The following is a 12085-nucleotide window of genomic DNA, read 5'->3' on the forward strand; positions in this document are numbered from 1 at the left end:
TCTCCGCTCCGCCCCGCCCCGCCCCGCGCGGAAGCGCCGCCCCGGCCCCGCCGCCCGCGCGGGCTCCGCAGCTCCGTGCGCGCTCGCGGGGGTGGCCGGGTCGGCGCCGCCAGGGGGCGCAGGGGCCGCGCGGCCGTTAACGGGCGGGGCCGGGGCGGCTCCGCCGGCGGGCGCGCGCTGTGCCCCGGGCCCGTGTCCCGGGCGGGGCCCCGCGGGGAGCCCGGGCCGGCAGCTCGGGCGGGGAAACGGCCCCGCCGCTGCCGCCGCTGCCGGGACTGATGGACGGGCGAGCCCCGAGCTGCGGCTGAGCCTTGGGACGTGGGCCCCTTCGGCGCGTTTGAATGTTACAGTTGAGCTGTGATCGGCACGTGGGAATCTTTGCCTCTCCTCCCTTTATTCCCTTTGGAAAGCCCTCCGGAGGGTGGTGCGTTCCCCACGGGGCGCGGCGCTTCCCCGCAGCCGTGCACGGAGATGCGCACGGACACGCCGGGGGTTTGCGGAGCGCCCGCTCCCGGTGCCGCCGGCAGCCCGGCCCGAAGGCACGGCCGGGGGGCGATCAGCGGCCGAGCGCATGAGCTCGCTTACTGAGAAACAGCGTTTAAAATAAGTGAAGCGTTGCAGTTCAATCACCGCACAAAATTCCACCACGTGAAGTGATCCCCTCATTTAAGCTACCAAGTGTAGGTATTTGCCTTAGTTATTAACAAACCTCTCCGTCCCCGAACTCGGCTGCTCCCCAGAACCTTTCCAACAGCCGCACAACAGTTCGTGCCTTGCAAACGCAGCAGCTCCGCGCTCCAGTCACGCTCCACTTCCTTCCCCTTCTGCCCACTGCTGCAGGACATCCCTTCCTTACCCCATCAGGGAACCGCAGTGTGCAGAGGTGCCGAGGGAAAAGTAGCACTCGTGAGTGTATTGCATTTGGTTATTGGCTTTCTAGGGGGTCAGGCGTAAATCTGGAGCAGAATTTGCAGAGAAGCAGCTGCCTGTCTTGATGTGAACAAGCAGATGTCGTGGGTAGGAGATGTGGAGCTGTGGACTGAGTAATTGTAAAATGTTCTCTACAGGCTGCCAGAAGTCCTTCAAAGGGACTGTGTTATCTTCAGTCAGACGCTAACGTGCTGGTGGCTCTACAAGCATGTACTTCTTTAAAAAAAGGAAGTCTTGGATTATACAAAGTAAATTAGTACAATCGAAAGTGAGGGTTTTAAAACAAGTCTCACAGGCATTCTGTACTCAGGGCAAGATTATCTCCTCTTCTTCACTCCTCCTTTTTTTCCAGCTGTTGTATCACTTTTCCTTCCCCTTTTCCCCTCTGCACTACAAGTGCAGATTTGCCTCACAAGTATTTCCAAGGCTGCTGCAAGTATACATTCCATTTTAACCTTCACTTCTCAGTACACCATTGCTTTGTTTGCTCATATCCCAAGTTGCCACATTATAAAAACTGATAAAAAGTTCCTGCTAATAAATACTTTCTTCTTCTACCTCATCATCAAGTGTTCTCCAAGTTAGTCTAGTCCAAGTCTCAAGACACCAGTACTGAGCTTTGCCCTAATGATGAGATTAGGAAATACTTTCCTAGTAACTATTAGAAATAGCAACAAATTGACTTGCGGAGATCTGGAATTTCCTTCTCTCCAGTCATGCTCAGCACTCCCATGTTAACAAACTAGAAGATGTAGTTTATCATGGCAAAATTCTCACAAACTGAAAGGCTGTTTTTAGATCCTGTAAAGAGATTTCCAGTACTCTACATATAAATTCTGCCTCTCTGTTTATAGCTGAAAGGACAAGTGTACCAGCGTGGGAAAAATGGTTCTGTAGCTTTTAAGAACAAGATTTCAAAATTAGATTGAAGTCTCTCTAGTCCCTCCATAAAAGTTACATGTAATTAAAAAAAAATGGTGAGTCATTATGGTGTACTTTTCTATTTTTTTAGGAGAAATACATCACTCAGTTATACTTTATATTCTAAGCCTGCATAGAGAAAATATTAATGTCACCTACATGTTAGACATGCACTCAATCCTGCTCTTGAATTCCCATCAGAGCTGACATTGGCATCAGAGCAAATGGGACTGGGCCTGAGTGGATTATTTTGGGTGAAGGGGTTTTTTTGGTGTTAGTGTAAATGAGCTTTGTCAAATACAAGAACAAAGTCACAAGTCTCTCTTGTTTATTGAGATAAAATTTTTGGTTCAGGTCAGCGATAATAGTTAAATAATCTTGCACAACCTTGTTTCATTTTTGTGGTTTCCTTTTTTTCTTACTGCAAGCAATTATATAATTTCAGAAAAGGCTCTTTCAAGTTTGTAAGTATCACAACCACCTCATTTTTAATTGTGTTCTCTTTATCCTGAATGAGATGATCTGCTTAACTTACATTATTTTCCATTAACAGCTTGACTAAAAAATACAGCAACAAGGAAAAATAAAAAGACCTGAAAGCTGCTGAGTGAAAAGGTGTTTAAAAGAAAACTTTGTCCCCCATCCAAATAGCAGCAGAATTTATCCCCTTAATAATCTCTTATCTTCTTGCCCTATGCTCCCCATTTTGCTCCCCGTGCTCAGAATGCCAGTTTGTTTCCTAGACACATTTAAAAAGCAAGGCATAAAAAGGTTTAATTTTAAAAATGTAAACCATCCATTGGAAATAAAAATTATTTTTAAGCATCTCTAACAAGTGTTTAGGACTATAAATTCTTATATTCTGTTATATTATTGTATTCTGTAAGCTCTCAATGCCTCAGATTTAGCTGTTTTATTGTGGGGGGGGAGAGGGTGAGGGTGTTTTTCCCTGGTTTCTTCCCCAAAATCTGCTGCAGAAAATTGTATTCCACCATCAGTCTGCAGAAACCAGATTTCCACTTTTCACATGCACACACCCACCAACATTGTTTTATCTCCACTCTCTGTTCTTGCCACTGCAAAATTCCTGGTAGTAGTTTCAGGTGCCAAGCACACCTGACTGAAAGAACAAAATGTCATGGGTTTTCTCCTGACAAACCCAGCTTCTGCTGTCCTCACAGCCTTCCTTTCTTTTGGATTGAACTGACTCACATATCTGCTTTTCTTAGCACTGGAATGTGCAGGGAAAACCTCAGGATTCAAAGAGATGGCAACTTCAAAGCCAGCACAAACAGTGTAGTAGTTCTGTACAGAAATCATTTGGACAAGTTAGAAAGCTACAGGTTACTGAGAAGTCACCTCTTTTCTTTTTGCTGCAGTGTTGTAAAAAAGTAGTGCCATCCACATTTACCTGAGCCAGTACCATGCACAGGAAAAGGAAGGCAGGAGAAGAAAGGAGAGGTAGGAAAAGAAGACAAGATTAATGCTCTCAAAGACATTTCCTATGCCTCTGAACTGCCTTCCTTCAACTTTTAGCTTTTACATGTACTTGGCATGAAGTACTACAGAAGATTGTATCTGCTGGGTTCTCATTTTAGGGTGAAGAGGTACAACTGTGTAAGGAGTAGAAAGTTCTGCAGGCAGGTTACTGCCACCATGTGCACTGATGGCATACAAGGATAATTTGAAAAATCATGTTTTGTTTCAATTAACCCCAAAGAATACTAAGCTAAATGAGAGACATTGACTTTCTCAGTTTCACAGGATCACAGAAGAGCAGAGCTGAGATTGCAAGGGATTTCTAGATAAATTCTAGTCCAAGCCCCAGCTCAAAAGTGGGGTCAAATAGAGCAAATTGTTCTAAAGAGCAAAGAGTTTTGTTCAGCCAAGCTTTGAATATCTCCAGTAATGGTGACTCCACAGCCTCTCTGGCCAACTTGTTCCCATGTTTGACTGAAAGAAACTTTTCCCTTATGTTTAATGAAAACTTTGTGTATTGCCAATTTGTGCCTGTAGCCTAATGTCCTTTCACTGGGCACCACTAGAACATAGCTACATTTTAATTTTAAATTTTATTTATAATTTTATTTTGCAATTCCTGGAATGCTTTAAGCATTTGTTAAATGCAGACTGCCTACAGAGAAATAAGCAGTGTTGCTCATAGCACAAGAAGATACAGGGTGCTTGAGGCATTGCAGCTCCCTGGTTTGGGAGAACTCTAACAACCCATCTCGCAGATATGCTCAGTATAAGTTTTTTCCCTACACACATATATATACACACACAACACACACATATATGTATGTATTATATACTGTATATATGATCAGCAGACAATGGTCAGTACTCAACATCATTAGCCACTCTATCAATGTTATGCTTTTACTCTTGTGCAGTATTTCCTTGTGGTGAACTAGTTGTTTGCAGCTTCCAGAACCACAGCTGTCACTGCTGTACTAGTCCAACTTTGTGCATAGTATCTGATTGTGTGATATTTATATGAAGAGCTTTTTCTTGTTTCATACTACAGAACTAATTGTCCTAACCCTTATCTCAGCTGCACCTAGCCCAAACTAGGTAGCTCTTCTTTTGAAAATAATTACTTAGCAAATACAGAAGTCTGCTGTATTTTAAGAAAAGAAAGGTCACACAAACCAAGTTAATCTTTCACAAAGTGCAAGTGAATTAACAAAATGATCAATACTTGTTTTCTAAATATTGGAGTGATTTTTTGTGTTTCTTTTTTTTTTTTTTACTCTTATTCCTACACTCTTAATTTTACACCAAAACAAAGGGAAAACATTTAAAGTGTGAAACTTGTGAAATAAGTGAGGTTTTCACAGCCAGCATCTTCAGCCTTCTCTCTTGCCTCTTGCAGGGTTAACACACCCTTTTCCTGATTTGTTTCACCCAGCCTTTCAAATTCACTGGTTTGGAAAATTCTGATATCTTATTTTTCCTTCTCTTTCTCAAACAAACTATTTGCCTAATGTTTAAGAAAAAATGAAAGGTTAGCCCTCCCACTGTAAGCCAACACCAATCACTAAACTGATAATACTTACATATCTAGTTAAATACGTGGCATGGATAGCTTTTAAGATTTCTTGCTCTTGTGTAAAGACCAGATAGAAAGTCACTCACAGGAGGAAAAGAAAATCAGTAGTTGATAATAAAGGCTATTCTTGCTAACACTTGTTAATGACTTATCTAGGACTAATGAATAAGCTCTGCCAATTCAAGATAGCAGGTTTTCCTTGTTATCTTCATCTGGAATGGCCTATTACTCAATGAAAACAGGAGAAATCTTGAAGAGAAAAAAGAAACCCCAAAACCTAACTCAGGAAGAAATTTAAAACCTGGAATTTACAATGCTATTAAAAGAATTCACTAAATAAAATGCTAATCAGCTGTGCCATCTTTCCAGAGTCCTTGCCCTAGCTCTTTGAAGCTCTGCAGGAAATGTGGTTTTAACTTTACCTCTATAGTCCTTCATAATTTAGCTTCCTTATCTCCAGCTGATCTGATATAACTGCCACCATGCCTGGCTTTATGGCCCACTAGATTCTGCTACAAATGTCACTGTCCTCTCTCCTCAGACTGCTAATCAAACACGAGGGAAATCCCTGATCCCAATTTGTGTATGGACTCCTACAATACACACGTAAAGCTCATTATGAGCATAAGGTTCTGCTTGCTAACCATGACTAGAAACAAGCAGTGAACACTGTGTACACCTCTTTTCTCTGGTTTGCTTTCTGGTACTTTTAATAATTACTGTTTTCTTTGCTCTATCACATCCTACTACAGATTCCCCTCTTAGTAGCAAACTAAGCAGCTAACAAAGCTACACCAATTAATTTACTGAGATTTATAGTGCTCTTGTACGTTTGTCATCTGCTTGTGTTTTTGAGGCTGAGCGCAGTGAGGAAGGATTTTCTCTCATCAGTCATCTTGCAGAGTGATGGAGAAAGGGTTTGGAATGCCACCTTTCCAAACTAATTTCGAAGTTATGGTCATTAATCACCCCAGTTTCATTAAATAGGTTTTTGTTGTAAGGAAAAGATCATATAATTAAGTTTTTCTTGCCATATGAAAGGATACATGAATCAGTGGGACTAATCCTCACTCCAGAAACGTTTAGTCCTTTAATTATGAATGAAAAATACAAATAATTTTTATTAAGCTTTAAACCTGATGATAATAAATGAAGTTTTTGTCCTACATTCCTGATTTCATGGCTGAGGGTATGAAGCTACCCTTCTAAAAATCCTCAGTCTTCACAAAGAAGTCATATTATACCAACACAGGACATGGGTGGACATATGAATAGTCCTTATCTTGCAAATTGGAGACAACACAAAAAGCAGAAATTTCTGGGGAATGAATACCTATTAGTTGGGCCAGCATGGTAGGATTTCACACCTGCCAGCACAGGCAATGTACATGAAAGCGTGTCCTGCCTGCTCACACTGCTCCCTGGGGCCAGGGAGCAAATCTGCAGCTCCTGTTGATGCTGATTGTCCTGCAAATAGCTGGGCTTCCTATCTCTTCTCCTGCATATGCATCCCGGGGGTTACAGACCTGGTGCTGCAAAGTGTCAGCTCTCGGCTTCTACTGAAGTCATCAGATAGATCCCAGGAGCACTAAGGGAGATGTAGCCCTAGAGTTAATATTGCATTTTAAACGGAAAATAAATAGATTGAAATTAACAAGGTTGAATAAAAATAAATAAATAAGGTATAAAATGCTACAAGGAAAGCCCAAGGGCAGCTTTTTTTGTTGTTTGTTTGTTTTTGTTTGTTTTTTGTTTTTGGTTTTTTATTTTTGTTAAACCAACTTAGCTAGGTTTCCATGAGGAAATAGATATTGTGATTCAACTGAGAGTTTGCTAAACTATGAGCAAAATCTTACACTCTTTAGGTATGGGCAAAGCTGATCAATGGTTTTTCTACTAGAAGGATTTGTAACTCATCAGAAGAAAGATTGTAATTTTACTTTGTGAATTCCTAGTCAAACCCTAGTCCGTCTTGGAGGGTCTATATATGTTGCTACAATATAAATGCTAACTAAAAATATTTCTTAAAAATAAAAATAGAAAATATTTCTTAAAAATAAAAATAACTGTATGACATAATCTTGGGAATTCAGTGCAGTTTGTTATCAAAGTTGTTCTCCAACTGTTCCCTGCAGAGGCAATTCTTCCTACACATCCACACTACATAACACACACAGTGAGACATTTTCAAGTGGCTTTTTTCTTCCTCTACTCAAAGTTTAGTCTCTGACTTCAAGAGGCTGAACAAGTACCCCCTCTTAACCCCGTGTCACGCCTATTGTCAGAAGTGAGCTCAGCAGCACTGAGATGAAAGGTTTTTAGTGCATCAGGTTGAAACCTGAGTATCGGGAAATACGTTTGGGAAAGCAGATCTGCGAGGGGGAGTTGCAGTGCAGCGAGCACTGCCAGAGCAGCGACTCCAGTAGGGTGAGCTTTCAGAGAAGAGTGGCATCGATGGTTGGAGGGGAAGAGGAGAAGTTTTCTTCAAGGACCCACATTCTCTCATAATTCTGACAACTTGTCCACAGTGAACCCCTTAGGTTCTCATATGTGGATAGGAGATTACAAACGTTGTTGTTACTTTCTGTGTTTTAAATTTTTGCTGTAGAATAGAAGCCTGGTTCCCACACTCCACTCAGGTTGTAAAGCTTCCTGAAATGCCCGAGATTGCAGGGATGGTGGCATAAGCTATCCATGGGGGAAGTACTTATGGTGTGTAACAGCAAATACGTCTTGTGAGAGAAAGCAATTGCCAATCCTTTGGACAGCATAAACCACTCCGTGGAATAAATTACTTCGTAGAAAGATTATGATTCTTTAGAAAAACAAAAAAATGTGTCACGAGAAAAAAATATTTAGCTAGGAGAGGAAATTGTTTCCATGTGAATTCTGCAGGAGCGATCTGTATACATTATGTACCGGATCACAGTACATAATGTATACAGGGGAGTTAGTTACAGCAGCCCCGCATTTGTTAACCTCCAGACAAAACATTTTTAACTTCCTTAAGGACGTATTTCTAAAGGAAGCGAGAACACTCGAGCGCTACCAAACCAAGTCCGTCGCTCTTGCCTAGTGAGCCCTTCCTCAGGCACCCTTCCGGTGACCTCCGTTACCTCGGAGGGGCGGCGGGGCTTGGGGAAGAACGAAAGCGTGAACGAAGGAGGCTGAGCGGGGCGGGCGCGGAGCAGAGCAAGCTCGGAGCGGGGCGGGCGCGGAGGAGGACGAGCGCGGAGCGGGACGAGCGCGGAGCGGAGCGGGACGAGGGCGGAGCGGGGCGGGCGCGGAGCGGAGCGGGGCGGGCGTGGGGCAGGCGCGGAGCGGAGCAGGGCGGGCGCGGTCCGTGCCCGCGCTGGCGACGCGCCGGCGGCAGGGGGCGCGCTGCGCTCGCGGCCGGGGCTCCGGGGGCACCGGGGCGATCCCGGCTCCGCTCCCCGCCACGGGCGGGCCGGGATCGCCGCGGGGCCCGTGCGGACCGGCACTGCCGCAGCACGGGCAGCCGAGCCCTGGCTGCCGCGGAACTCTCCTTGGAGCCCTTCGGCCCGCAGCCGCCCCCCGCCAGCTCCTCCTAAGGCTCCCGCCCCAGCTGCTCACCACCTTGGTTTGGTCAGTTCAACTCACAGCTCTAGCACAGAGTTAACCCAGCGGAAAGAGAAGTCCAGGGTGACCCGAGAAGGGTCAGCACAGGTGAGATGGGAAAACAAACGAGGTCTTATTGGCAAATTGTTTCTCTTGAGCTTACTTCAATGTGGGCGTGTGCTGGCATGGCTCATCTACAAACTATGCTGCCTATGAAAATTTGACTTTGTTCAATGAAGTACGTCACCTTGTAAATGTTGACAGTAGTTACATCAGGTCAGAGAGTGATACCCAATTCAAAATGACAGCAAAATCTTCAATTAAAAGGCAAGTATTATATCTATGTTTTCTTCTGGTAATGAGAGAAAGTCCAATTTATGCAGACAGAGAAGAAAGTAGGTAATGCACTAACTGAAAACACAAGTCTGTCATGGGACATGGAGCTCTTACTTCAGAGGAGAAACCAATTTATTTAGAGATAAAATTCCCAGACAACTTTATTTTAGTTCCTGAACAACAACCTTAACCAAGATTAGTTGTTGACAACCACAAGAAGAGGAGTTAAGACCTGCACACCAGGGCAGAATATGTACCTCAAACTCCCAAGGCTGGCAGTAGTCACTAGGAGATGTATGCAGGTCTTCCTGCTGTATTTACTCTGTCACCTGTCATTTCCATGAGCAGAAGAAAGTAACTGGGCTGTATAGCAGAAATGCATTCATGTTGGGAAGCCAGCTGATGGAGAAGCGCCTTTGGGTGAGGAAGGGTGAGTCTGCCTGGATGTGTGGAGCTGTGGACCAGTATGTCTTGCTTTAGAGCTGTGTATCGTAGATCATGTCCACAGTGGAGCAAAGGATTTTTTGTCTTTTTTACCCTGGGATGCTGGAAATTAGTGTGATGTGTACTTAAAACTATGAAAATTAGATATTTTGATGGTACCTTGCATAGAGTCACCAATTGTGCTCTTCCTCCTGAGTGTGTTAGGCATTTCCCTCATCTAGGCTTCCCAATACTTCCCAGAAATCCTGAACAAGTATGGGAAATTAAATGAGAAAGGGGAGGATACAGCTGAGAGAACCCAACCGGTGAAGCACATTTGAACTGTGTAAAGTGTAGTGACTTTGTGCATCTGTAGAGTTCACAGTCATTACACTATTCATTAAAAGGGTGCCATTATTCCTAGGTGCCATTAACACCCCTCCCTCCCTTTTCCATTGTGAATGATTTTACTAGGATGCTGTAAAACTAAGGGTGCCAAGTGGTCAGAACTGGGTAATACTTTTGCTAATTCTAGAAGACGATCTAAAGCTGGTGTTTCTTGTTTGTCTGGTGTCCACAATTACTCTTGAATTAGTACTATTTGTTTGGCTTTTTATAGAAATAGAAAGCATGAAATTGTGTTCTCAAAACCAGATGCCAACTCACTGGAGACAGAAAATTTTTCTGTTCTTCTTATGTGGTCAGGTTGAGTCCATAGTAATGAGCTACATGAAGGAGATGCTGTTTGCCTACAAAGGAGATATTAAGTTTCCATGTGTAACTTACCATAATGCAATAGCACTACCCTATTGGACAAGCCTTGGGGTGAAGTCATATTTGTTTTCTTTGTAACTGCATGGACTGCCCCACTAATTTCATTTTAGTCACCTTCAGCTCCCATGATCAGGAAGTGACAGAAGGGTGTCGTCACATTTAGTGTCTTTGGTTCTCCACGGGTACTGCCAACACACAAAAACATTTGAGCCAATTAAAGGTTTAGGCTGAGATACCCATGCATCTGCTCTCTGAACAATCCATTTATTCATTTATTCTGGAAACACGTAATAACCTTAACTTGGATTAACAGTCCCTTATCTGGGTTGGACCCTGCAACTTCATGGGCAAGCACCAAACTTGTGCTGGAGCAATAGTGAAGAAACCATTGTATTTACACAGAGCTGAACTGTAACAGCAAAATAGCCAAACTCCTGCTCCTGCTGCAGGTAAAACTGTTTCCCTAACACCATATTCCTTCCACTCAACCTGCTTTGCACCTTTCATCATTCAAGGGTTTACATTTTAAGCTAGAAGAGAGCATCCAAAGGAGGGCAACAAAGACAGTGCAGAGCCTTGAGGGGAAGCTGTACGAGGAGCTGCTGAGATCACTTGGTCTGTTCAGCCTGGAGGAGACTGAGGGGAGACCTCACTGCAGTTACAACTTCCTCTTGAGGGGAAGAGGAGGGGCAGGCACTGATCTCTTCTCTGTGGTGACCAGTGGCAGGACCTGAGGGAATGACCTGAAGTTGTGTCAGGGGAGGTTTAGGTTGGATATTCGAAAAAGGTTCTTCTCCCAGAGTGTGGTTGGGCTGGAACAGCTCCCCAGGGCATGGTCAAAGCACCAAGGCTGACCATTTGAACTTGAACAGAGCTCAAGTGTTTGGACAATCCTCTTAAGCACATTGTGAGACTCTTGTGGATGGTCCTGTGCAGGGCCAGGAGCTGGACTCAATGGTCCTTGTGCATCCCTTCCAACTCAGCTTCTCTGATTCCACATTTTAGACAGGGAAAAAAGCCAGCCCCAGCTCTCAAAAAAACCTCCTCAAGCTTCCTAGAAGTCAAGTCGGGGTTTTGGGCTTGTGGGTTGTTTCATTGTTGGTGTTTTTTAGCCCTTGGTGTCACTATTCTACCAAGACATCTTAAATAGTTCCACTAGTCTAATATAAGAGGTGATAGTGTTGCCAGTGTTTGTAGACAAAAATTCTTCCTGAAAATATTTACACCTCATATTTTCAAGGCTGCTTTTTTGTCTCTTTTAACTTCCATCTGTAATGGCATATTTAAGGGTAGGATGGAATGGGGGGTTCTAGAGACTTTCATATCAAAACAGAATGAAACTAAAATCGGAACTGATCCACATTTGATGTTGTTGTTGGAAGGACTAATGATAGGGATAGGTATAATGAGTGAAGATGGACAGGAGGTCAGGTATGGACTTGCAAAAGAACACAGTAGAAACAAGGGCAGCACTTTAATTTTGGGTTTTGTGTGTAGAAACATCACTGTGTAACATGTAACTCTGTGAATCAGAGAGGCTAGAGAGGTACATAAGGTCACCTTAGTTTTAAGGTTAGCAAGTCCTTTGCCTGGCTTTGTTACCAAGGTAGCAGTGTGATTTCCTGCTGCTCCAGCAGGGACAATACCTGGGAAATGGGCCACAGACAACCAGGAGTGAAGTGTTATGCAGCCAAGGGCTGGATTCTGCCGGGACAGCTCACGGAGATTGTCAGAGAGCCAAGGAAATGTATGTCAGTCTTTGGTCGCCTTTGCACTGTTCTAGGTCTTCCATCCCTGGGAGGAGCTCACTCAGCTGGGTTTTGCCCTAATCCAGGGGTGTGCTTAGGGCTCTCTCTCTGGATTTATGGCGTTTGGACTACCTTTGCTTTCCAAAAGCTGTGTCTGGAAGTGCCCGGGGACCTGCAGCGCTGGAGTTCCCCTTGTGCTCTGGATCCGCCCGAAGCAGCGATGGATGCAGTGGCTGTGCCGGGGATCCCCCTGCCCTGCCAGCACGCCCACCGCACACACCTCTCCTGGCTGCCTTCGAGTCCCTGCAGCGCGGCGAGC

This window comes from Agelaius tricolor, unplaced genomic scaffold (assembly GCF_023055355.1).
Source record: "Agelaius tricolor isolate 1412-34295 unplaced genomic scaffold, bAgeTri1.0.p SCAF_5, whole genome shotgun sequence".
Lineage (NCBI taxonomy): Eukaryota > Metazoa > Chordata > Aves > Passeriformes > Icteridae > Agelaius > Agelaius tricolor.